This window comes from Monodon monoceros, unplaced genomic scaffold (assembly GCF_005190385.1).
Source record: "Monodon monoceros isolate NGI ecotype Baffin Bay Population unplaced genomic scaffold, NGI_Narwhal_1 Super_Scaffold_5, whole genome shotgun sequence".
Lineage (NCBI taxonomy): Eukaryota > Metazoa > Chordata > Mammalia > Artiodactyla > Monodontidae > Monodon > Monodon monoceros.
In genome coordinates, this window is record NW_021703782.1 from 81,444,358 (window position 1) to 81,451,659 (window position 7,302).

Below are 7,302 nucleotides of genomic sequence, written 5' to 3' on the forward strand. Positions count from 1 at the left end.
TGAAAAGCTGCTCAACATCACTAATCATTAGAGAAATGCAAATCAAAAGTACAATGAGGTATCACCTCACACCAGTCAGAATGGGCATCATAAGAAAATCTACAAACAACAAATGCTGGAGAGGGTGTGGAGAAAAGGGAACCCTCTTGCACTGTTGGTGGGAATGTAAATCGATACAGCCACTATGGAGAACGGTATGGAGGTTCCTTAAAAAACTAAAAATAGAATTACCATATGACCCAGCAATCCCACTACTGGGCATATACCCAGAGAAAACCATAATTCAAAAAGATACATGCACCCCAATGTTCATTGCAGCACTATTTACAATAGCCAGATCATGGAAGCAACCTAAATGCCCATCGACAGAGGAATGGATGAAGAAGATGTGGTACCTATATATGATTGAATATTACCCAGCCATAAAAAGGAATGAAATTGTGTCATTTGCAGAGGCGTGGATGGACCTAGAGACTGTCATACAGAGTGAAGTAAGTCAGAAAGAGAAAAGCAAATATCGTATATTAACGCATATATGTGGTATCTAGAAAAATGGTACAGATGAACCAATGTGCAGGGCAGAAATAGAGACACAGATGTAGAGAACAAACGTATGGACAACAAGGGGGAAAGTGTGGGCGGGGGGAATGAATTGGGAGATTGGGATTCACGTATATACACTAATATGTATAAAATAGATAACTAATAAGAACCTGCTGTATAAAATTTTTTTAATTTTAAAAAAAAATGTGAAAAAAAAAAACCCACAATATTGTGGAGAAGGCAGCAGCAACGGCAGCTCTGGAGATGCAGTCCCGGTCCTGGCTTCAGCCCCAGTCCCATCATGGTGGCACTCGCTGAGCTCCTGGCCGCCCTCGTGGCCACAGCCTCGGGCTACTTTGTCAGCATCGACGCACATGCCGAGGAGTGCTTCTTTGAGCAGGTCACCTTGGGCACCAAGATGGGCCTCATCTTCGAGGTGGCTGAGGGCAGCTTCCTGGACATCGACATGGAGATTACAGGGCCTAATAATAAATGAATTTATAAAGGAGACTGGGAGTCCAGTTGGAAATACACATTTGCTGCTCACATGGATGGAACATATAAGTTTTGTTTTAGCAATAGAATGTCCAACATGACTCCAAAGATAGTGATGTTCACCGTTGATATTGGGGAGGCCCCAAAAGGACAAGACATGGAAACAGAAGCTCACCAGAACAAGCTAGAAGAAATGATTAATGAGCTCACAGTGGCAATGACAGCTGTAAAGCATGAACAGGAATACATGGAAGTTTGGGAGAGAATACACAGAGCAGTCAATGACAGCACAAACAGCAGAGTGGTCCTTTGGTCCTTCTTTGAAGCTCTTGTTCTAGTTGCCATGACATTGGGACGGATCTACTACCTGAAGAGATTTTTTGTAGTCCGGAGGGTTGTTTAAAAAGCCTTTTCCTGATGGTCCCAAACTCATAATTCACTGTTTACCAAATATCTTGGGCATAATAATGTCATTAGTTTCTATGTTTTTATTTTCTGAACTGTACATTCACAGCTTATGTTTCTTTGTGATTAATAGATATTGGGGAAAAACACTTTTTCAGGAAAATTATAGTGAAAATTTGACATTTGATTGGCATAATTTCGTATTTGAATTCTTCCTCCATTATACAGGTCTTTCCAGAACTCAGACGCTGTAAGTTGAATATAGGTGTATAGTCCTTATTATATCTTCTTTCCTTTTGCTTTCATAATAAAATACAGTTTGTTCAGGATAGTACTTTACTGATAGCACTTTACTAAAATGACTGCATTCTTGGGATCCCTAATCCTGCAGTTCAAGTCATTAAAGATTCATTTTGTTGAATCTTTATGAGAAACAACAATCTGAATCTTGACATTTTCTGTCCAGCCGAAAATGGCAGAGCCCTGTGACTTAGAGGATGCTACCAGGTGGTATTTTCATACTTTGTCTACCTTGTTTTTGCATTAAAGATAAGTCTTTAACCAACAACCTTTCCCCCCGCTAAAGTTTTACTCTGAACCTTAGAACTCAGTCACCTCCAGTTAAAATTGTTGACACAAGCAGCTAATAACCATTTTTTGGTTTCTGCCTAACCGTGTAAGAAGTCTCTATTAAAGCCAATTCTCTAGGTGTTTCAGCGAACGGTAGTTCTTTTTCTTTCTGTGCTGGCACATCCACTTCTCCACTCTTGGCACGTAGGAGGTATGCATTCAGTACTAGGAAAAAATCTGGATTTCTGATGCCAAAGGGTTAAAGCCTCTTGGATTTCTTTGCAGTGATATACAGCCACTATTTCATTTTTGATCAGTGGCATTTTGGTCACTGTTTAATTAGGGTACTGAACATCACTGTCAGTCCTAGGGTTTTTGTTTTTGTTTTTCTTGGGTCTTTCTACTTTTTGTTTTTCTTTCTTTCTTTTGTTTTACTTGGGTCTTTCTTTTCTTTTGAATTTTGTTTTGTATAAAACGAAATGACTTTCTCTGATGATGGGTTTAAAATTAAAAGAGCATCTAGTTTTGGTGTGGGGATGATCCAGAATTATGTTGTGACTGATGTATATAAGTTACTTGCGCTTTTTTTTTTTTTTTGGATCTTTGCAAGGGGAAAACTACAAGTAATGAGTTTTATATCATTAATTTAAATTTGTTACAGGTTTTCATGTTCAGGATAAACAATTTTTCAACCTTGGGTGAAAATACTTGAAACAGTTTCAGGTGACTGTGTTTTACCTTAGGACAACTGTTGCATTCCAATTTGTGTGCGCATGTGAAAACACTTCAAAATTGAGTTAAAAGATGTAAATTTACAATTGGTTGTGTATCTAATCTGCCCCAGGTTCAATAAATAAACAATTCTCTAAAAAAAAAAGAGTTTACATATATGGATCTTGACTTATATGACCCAAATGAGAATGCCCACGTAATGTAAGAAATCTATCCTACTGATTTAAGCCATTACCAAAACATACACACACACCTTTTAGTCCAATTACACAAGAAACAAAAAAAGCTAACTTTTAATATTGTTAATCATGAATAGTCATATGCTACTTTAACTTAATTTAGTCCCTTTTTTTATAGTTCTGCAAATGCAAAGCTAGCATAACGATTTGGTGGAACTCGTGTTAATTAGTTCAATTCTAGTTACTAAGCACTTAACACCAACCAGAAATATTTTAAATGTTCCTCTTTGTATACTAGCTAAAAATTCCCTAGCCCATTTGCCCACCTTAAGACAGAAGATTATTTCTTCAATCCAAAAGGAAGATATTAAATTAAATGGCATACAATGAATATAGTGGGTTGAATTGGTGGTCCCTGAAAAGATAGGTACATGTCCTAATGCCTGGAAACTGTGAATGTTACCTTATTTGAATAACGAGTCTTTGCAGGTGTAATTAAAGATCTTGAGATGAGGAAATCATCCTGGCTTACTAGGTGGGTCCTAAATCCAATAACAAGTGGAGTATTAAAGTCAGTCCTTATAAGAATCAGTCCTTATAAGAGTCCTTATAAGAGAAAGGCAAAGAGAGATTTGAGACAGACATAAGAGGAAAAGACACAGAATAGAGAAGGAGGAGGCTATGTGACCACAAAGGCAGAGACTGGAGTGAGGTGACCATAAGCCAAGGAGTGCCAACAGCCATCAGAAGGTGAAAGAGGCAAAGAATGAATTCTCCCCTAGAGCCTCCAGAGGGAGTGAAGCCCTGACAACACCTTGATTTCAGAGTTCTGGCCTCCAGAGCCATGAGAGAATAAATATCTGTTGTTTATGCCACCCAATTTGTGGCAATTTGTTACAGCAACCATAGGAAGCTAATACAGTGAACAAAGGCATTTTGGTAAGGAATCATGGGTTGAAGTCCCACTCCTGTCATTCAGTCCCTATTTGCTCTTTAGTAAGTTGGTTAGCCTCTCTGAGCCTCCATGACCTTATTTGTAAAAATGGGATAATCAAACCTGTGCTTCTATCCCCCAGGGTTCTGCTAAGAATCAGATGAGATCATATAGGTGAAAACATTCAGAACACTGTAAAATCCTTTACAAATATGAATTATTATTCTTATACTTTATCTGGAATTTAATGAGGTTTGGAGCCCAGGCTCTTTATTCAAGCCCACTTGCTGCAACCCTTTACATAAATCAGCACTTGTCTAATTTTAGCAATGCCAACATTATATCAATTTTTTTTTTTCTTTTGGTATGCGGGCCTCTCACTGTTGTGGCCTCTCCCGTTGCAGAGCACAGGCTCCGGACGCGCAGGCTCAGCGGCCATGGCTCACGGGCCCAGCCACTCCGCGGCATGTGGGATCCTCCTGGACTGGGGCACGAACCCGTGTCCCCTGCATCGGCAGGCGGACTCTCAACCACTGCACCACCAGGGAAGCCCTATATCAATTTTTAATATTAAATTTTATTTATAGAATTAAACTATCACTAATATACATAGTACCTCTTTAGTGTTAGGATTTAATGAAGGTCTAATTAGCACTAACCTTATCCATTTCACTTCCCTCCATATATCTTTACTACTGTCACACTTATTTAGAAAAGAGACCATCTAATTGGTTTATTGCCCCCATATACATTAACAAATCAGTTCTAACTGATCTGCCTTCAATACTATCTGTGAACTCACTTAACACAATCATAATTCTTTCTCTAGCTGACCTTAATTATTCCTCACTGAATTTTTCTTGGCTAAGAATGAATCATTAATAACCTCTTCCTCCTATTTTCTGGTTTTCCCCAATAGGTGGATCCTGATCTAGGGCCAGACCTAGTTTCACCTTTCCTGAAATCAAGTATATTTATGAAGTATAACCATAACTAAGGATATCATTCCACAAGTTATGCATAAAAGTTTCATAACTCTATAATCTCACTTTATCCATGTACGAGTTTATATTTTCTAGAGAATTTTTCCATTTTTATTTCACAAGAAACATCATCAAACATATTCCAAACTATTGAGAGGCTAGTTCTACTGCAAGCTTCAAATTTCTTTCCTTCAGGGGACTTTCTTGGTGACGCAGTGGTTGAGAATCCACCTGGCAATGCATGGGACACGGGTTCGAGCCCTGGTCCAGGAAGATCCCACATGCCACGGAGCAACTAAGCCTGTGCACCACGACTACTAAGCCTGCGCTCTACAGCCTGCAATCCACAACTACTGAGCCTGTGAGTCACAACTAATGAAGCCCATGTGCCCTAGAGCCCGTGCGCCACAACTACTGAGCCCACACGCCACAACTACTGGAACCCGCATGCTCTAGGGCCCATGCTCCGCCACAAGAGAAGCCACCGCAATGAGAAACCCATGCACCACCACGAAGAGTAGCCCCCGCTCGCTGCAACTAGAGAAAGCCTGCATGCAGCAACAAAGACCCAACGCAACCAAAAAAAAAAAATTTCTTTCCTTCAGTGCAAGAGTTTGACATTAAAAATAAAGAAATAGTACTCTGATGATGCAGTCTTTATTTTCTTGTGCCATAATCATTCTTTTCTATATCAGAATTGAAAGGTATTCAAATTTTCCTTAGATCTAACACAGAGTACCATAAACATTTTATTCTTTGAAATTTTGTCTCTTCAGAGTAACTTAAAAGAATTTTTCCCAAACAGAAGTTCAAAACAGTAAAACCTTGAGTGGGCTTTTGAGATTTGTAAATGTAATAATCACTTGCAATTATTATTATCAATAACACACATCCTTAAGATGAGATGTCCTTTAGGTGTCCCTACCAAGCCACTGAATTGTGGGCAGTAAGTTATTTTAACATGCTTCACTATGTTTCCACAAACATAGTGAATAAATCATAAATCACTTCCAAGATGTAAATTAAACACTTGGTTCTCAGGATCATCACTAAAAATTTCAAATCAAAAGTTACACTTAGGGGGCTTCCCTGGTGGCACAGTGGTTGAGAGTCTGCCTGCTGATGCAGGGGACACGGGTCCGTGCCCCAGTCCAGGAGGATCCCACATGCCGCGGAGCGGCTGGGCCCGTGAACCATGGCCGCTGAGCCTGTGCTCCGCAACGGGAGAGGCCACAACGGTGAGAGGCCCGCATACCGCAAAAAAAAAAAAAAAAGTTACACTTAGGAAATCCACAACCATTATTTTGTATAAATACAGATGAATACTACTCTATGGCATTATCCATAACTTTAAATATAGGCTTTACCCGCCTACAAATGGGTTTATAAAGGTACCTACTATTATCACTTCAGATCAATAAGAAATTTACTAACAATGGTTTCCTAACTTTCTGGTCTCTAAATGACCTACATAAAAGTAAACTGCGAACCTCTTCCAACAACCGTTAGCCTCTATATTTTTCAGACAATCGGATCCCACGTGAGACTGCCAAAATACTACTTATTCTGTGAAATGTGCTAATCCTCCTGATCATGAAAACTGGAACTAACGATCTTCATTAAGAATTTTAACTCTGGATCCTCAGAATACTTCTTAAGAAACAAAAAACATCCGAAGAAGCCGTCCATTCCCCAGTCACCCATCTTAGCAACCAAGTGTAGAACCTGGCTCCTCGCCACTAGAGGGGGGTGTTTCTTCTATTGGTTTCTCTTTCCCCTAATTTGGCTTACCAGAATTTCTGGTTCAACTAGAAATAAGCCTCAAGATCAACATCCTGACTTTTATTTCCCCTTCATACTGTGTGGCCCTTTCTTTTTATTTCAGGCTGTAAGCTACCACTAAAATATCAACTCCAATCCCTGATTACCTGTACAATTATGTCCCATGTCCTATTTCATTACCTTTTTACTAACAAACAAGATACACAGAGCTGATTCTAGAGACTTTGACATTAGTTCATCTGAAAAAAATCAGAAAATGCAACCAACCTCGCTTATTCTTTTTCAGGAAAAAGGCTTTTTTTCATTTTCCATGTTCACATTATTTCATTTGAATCACAACAAAACTACAGAAAAGAACTGAACAATTAGTAACAAATTCCAAAGAAGAAACTCTATGTCTTTAAGTGACTTGCCCAAGATTTCAGGTAGCAAATAGTGAAGCCATAATGAAGACTCAAGTGCCCTGACCCCTAGACATTTCTGGTGCTACCTGTTCTATGCCATGAGTAAAAGGCACTAGATGAGAAAATGGACTGAGGACTGACCTACTCTTACTTTTGCCATACCAGTCTAGAGCAAACAGCTGTGTGACTACTTAACTCACTATTATTTCTGGCAAAGATTATACACGTCTTAGACTAGCCCCCACTGGCCATAAAGTCACAAAGTGAGACAGGAG

At 39.3% G+C, this 7,302-nt stretch overlaps 1 pseudogene; it reads left to right on the forward strand.

Moving 5' to 3' along the window:
- The first annotated feature begins 844 nt into the window (after positions 1-844).
- Positions 845-1,441, forward strand: LOC114884801 (annotated as a pseudogene).
- The last annotated feature ends 5,861 nt before the right edge of the window (positions 1,442-7,302 follow it).